The sequence below is a fragment of the Vulpes lagopus genome, chromosome 19 (assembly GCF_018345385.1).
Source record: "Vulpes lagopus strain Blue_001 chromosome 19, ASM1834538v1, whole genome shotgun sequence".
NCBI lineage: Eukaryota > Metazoa > Chordata > Mammalia > Carnivora > Canidae > Vulpes > Vulpes lagopus.
The window spans coordinates 1,737,951-1,742,415 of NC_054842.1; positions in this window are offsets into that span (position 1 = coordinate 1,737,951).

Consider the following 4,465-nt stretch of genomic DNA (forward strand, 5'->3'; position numbering starts at 1 on the left):
GGCGCCTGCCTTTAGCCCAGGGCGCGATCCTGGAGACCCGGGATCGAATCCCACGTCGGGCTCCCGGTGCATGGAGCCTGCTTCTCCCTCTGCCTGTGTCTCTGCCTCTCTTTCTCTCTGTGACTATCATAAATAAATAAAAAATTAAAAAAAAAGAAATAAATACATCTTTAAAAAAAATCTATTTCAAATGTGAAACCCAAGTTAAGAACTAATTCAGCTCATCTCACAAAGAGTAGTTTCACACAGTTAATTTTACAGCTTTGGCATTCTTTAATATGGCATTATTTCTTAGAAACGATCTACAACTGAGAGATTTGCTTACTTATTATAAAGTGAACTTTCACCATTTCAACAATTAAACTGATAATTTAAAATCAATTAGAAATGCTTTTATAGGGATCCATGGGTGGCTCAGCAGTTTAGCGCCTGCCTTGGGCCCAGGGTGTGATCCTGCAGTCTTGGGATCGAGTCCCACATCAGGCTCCTTGCATGGAGCCTGCTTCTCCCTCTGCCTGTGTCTCTGCCTCTCTCTCTCTCTCTCTCTCTCTCTCTCTTTCTCATGAATAAATAAAATCTTAAAAAAAAAAAAAAAAGGAATGCTTTTATAAATTCAATAGCTCCTATTAGCTTTGTAATGATACTTGTAAATTGCCAAAGAATTTCATTGACTGTGGGCAGAAATTCCACAACCAGCGTTCATAATTGTGTGGATATCTCCAAATACTCATTTTGAATTTATTAAAGATTTTATTTATTTATTTATGAGAGACACAGAGAGGGTAGAGGGTCGACAGAGGGGCACTCTCATCAGCAAGAAACTCGCGGAGAGGAGGGGGCCCAGGGACTGCGGCAGAGACACAGGCAGAGGGAGAAGCAGGCTTCCCTCAAGAAGCCCCATGTCCCCAGGTGTCCCCTCTTTTAGAATTTAAATGGTGAATTCTTTAAAGTGTTATACCAGCACATATTAGAAGATTAGGAATCCAGAAACTGAGTTTAAAAAAAAAAATTGACCCTATTACTCACAAAATCCTCTTTAATAGAAAAAAAAAAGCAAAGTGAGGGATATTGAACCTGGCTGGCATTAGGCCTAGTCTTCAGCTCTTGGTCCTGGAGGGGCAAAGGGCCAGGCCACTCCAAGGTAGACACTTTGGCTTGATTATTTTGAGCTAAAGGCCATCAAGACCCTATGGACTTCCTCCCTATGGAAGAAGCTTTTTGTCCCTCCCTTAACTACACAGGAGAATCTAAATTGGAGTCTTTCCCAGAATAATGTTTATTACCAGAGACAAATTTTACCTGAGTGACCCATCTATATGGCAAGGCAAGCATTTAATTACCAGACTTCAGCCTGTGACTTGCATTCTTTCCCTTCAAAGTCCCAGACCCCTACCGGATTCTCTTTAGTTAATATAGATAATATATAACTTTATTTTGCCCAATTGTCCTTGGAATTTCCATATAAGTGTGAATTTCCTGTAGGCAGGAAACTAAGTTTGGTTTTCTCCTGTTAATCTGTCCTATAGCAATTTGGTTCTTAATACAGAAGAGGACCTAGAAAGGGACAGGAAGTTCTTGCTCTCTGATATTCCACATTCACTGTCCATGTGGTCTGTTTTTAAATACAACCCTACACTGATGACACCCACATTGTATCTCTAGTCCACACTCCTTCCTTGAATTGCATGTTCCTCTAATGGTTTACTCATTCACTCATTTCACCTAAAGTTATGTTCAAAGCTGATCTCCCAACTCTTTCCCCACCCCTACTCCATGTGTAACCTTCCTGCTTCAGGAATGGTAGCCTTGTATTTGCATTTCGTTAGGCCAAAACTCTGGGATCATCCTTGAATCTTCTTATGCCTGATTCAGCACTCCTTTCAAAATCTATCCAAGATGCAACCACTTCTCACCACCTCCTCCATCCACACGCTGGGCCAAGTTGCCATCCTCTCTCACCTGAATTATTTTAACAATAATTTTAATAAGTGGTGTCTTGCCTCCACCCTTGCCAACTTTTGCTTACTTTGCTGTCAGAAAGGTCCATTTAAAGATGTAGGTCCAGTCCTGTCACTTGTTTTGCTCAAAAATACTCATTCAAGTTTTCTTTAAAACAGAAAGCTTATGATAGGGCCTACAGGGTCCTACCTGGCATGGCCTCAAGCCCTCATTCTGATCTCAGCCACTAGAGTCTCCCTCCCTTTTTTTTTTTTTTTTTTTTTAAGATTTTATTTATTTATTCGTGAGAGATAGAAGCAGAGACATAGGCAGAGGGAAAAGCAGGCTCCTTGAGGGGAGCCTGAGCCACCCAGGAGTCCCTCCCTCCCTTACTTTGCTCCAGTGTCACTGCCTCCTTGCTGATGCAGGGGCCCCAAGGAGAGGTATGGTTGGCATTTGTGTGAGTCACCCAGTCCCCCTCCTTGGGACCTTTGTACTTGCATTCCTGCTGCACGTGTAATTCTCTGCCTATCCTATGGCCCCATCTGCACATGGTTTATTCCCTCCCCACTACAGGTCTGTGCCTTCTCTGAACACTAACTCCAAACCCTCAGATCCTCTCATCATCACTGACCACAGAATTATTTACCTGCCCTGGCTTATTCTTCTTAGCACGAAACTAATAAATTTATCATCAATATATCTGTATCCCACACTGGAACATAGACTCTGAGAACAAGAACTTTGTTCACTACTTTATATTCAGTGTCTAGAACAATGCGCAGTATATAGTAGGCACTTCATAAATATTTGCTGAAGGAGTAAAGAGTCATTACAACCCCTCAGAAGTCCATACCGTTGGCCCCATTGTATAGGTAAGGACCTGAAATTAAAAAGGTTTATGACACAGGAAGGTTGTGGATACTGGCGATTTTTGGCATGCAATCCTGTAGCACAGTCCATTATAGATCTGTGTATTTAATAACTTAGGTAAGTTATGCCTTACTGTAGAGCTGAAAAGGAAATGTCACTTAATTTAAAGATTCAAAGGCTTTGTAGGCCATTCCCATGCTCATTCTCCAGATTACACATCTATTGTATATATATTTGCAAAAGAGAAGGTTTCTAGAGTTAGCTGGAATGAATCCAGTAATATTACCTTTTTAAAAATATTGCTTTGTAAAAGGTAGCCAAATAAAACAAATCGTTTGTATAGCAGTCATTTCTTTGATAGAATCAAATCTATCAATTCTAATGAAAATCTAATGAATCAATCAAATCTAATGATAATTTCCGTAATCATGTAGGTAAGATTATGGCGGTGTGAATTTGTGTTAATCTAGGGTATTTTCCCCTTCTGTAGACTTTGTGATTAGAGTTATTTTAAAAGCGTTTTAAAATTACTCCTTGGGCAGCCCAGGTGGCTCAGCGGTTTAGCGCCACCTTTGGCCCAGGGCCTGATCCTGGAGACCAAGGATCGAGTCCCGTGTCAGGTTCCCTGCATCGAGCCTGTTTTTCCCTCTGCCTCTCTCTGTGTCTCTCTGTGTCTCTCTGTGTGTCTCTCATGAATAAATAAATAAATAATCTTAAAAAAAATAAATAAAATCACTCCTATAACATCAAAGGTGGTACCGGGAGTTGAAATCTTAAATCTAAAGTCTGTGACTGGGCAGCCCCGGTGGCTCAGCGGTTTAGCGCCCCCTGCGGCCTAGGGCGTGATCCTGGAGACCCTGGATCGAGTCCTGCGTCGGGCTCCCTGCATGGAGCCTACTTCTCCCTCTGCCTGTGCCTCTGCCTCTCTCTCTCTGTGTCACTATGAATGAATGAATGAATAAATAAGTCTTTAAAAAAATAAATAAAGCTCTTTAAAAAAAAAAAAGTCAGTGACTTCAGAAGCTGCGTGACCTTGGAAGTTCTGTTGTTGGCTCCCTGGCTGAGTCAGTCCCGGGTGTCCCAGGTGCGAGCCCCAGGGTCGGCTCAGAGTCCACTCGAAGAAAAAGAAGTTACATACTTGCTTTCTAATCAGTACCAGGAGTCTTAGAAGCACCGCCTGACGATTAATCATGAGAATTAAATGAATGTCCCAGCCCCTACCACACAGGAGATACCCAATAAAAGTTGGTTTCCCTTTTCTACTTAACAAAAACCCACCTGCAAAACTAAAACGAAATGCTATGTCCTAAGATTAAAGCACACCCAGTTTCCGAGCATTCCTTCTCGACCTCAGAGTGAACCCCCTTGGTCATAAATAAAAATGAACGAATAAATGGAAAAAAGAAGTTGCGAGATATGCATATATCGCGAGCTGCGCCTCAAAAGAGTCTGCTCAGACTAGGTGGATCGCAGGCCGGGGTGGATGCGGCCTCTCGCAGCCCGGGAGCCGACCTGGGGGAACACGCGGCACCCACCCCCAGCCTTCGCCCCTCCTGCAGTGCGGCTGCGCAGCGGCGGCAACTGTCCCTTGGCCGCCGCCGTAGGCCGCGAGGCCCAGAGCGCGTTTCTATTGGTTGGGCATGTTTGGCGCCAA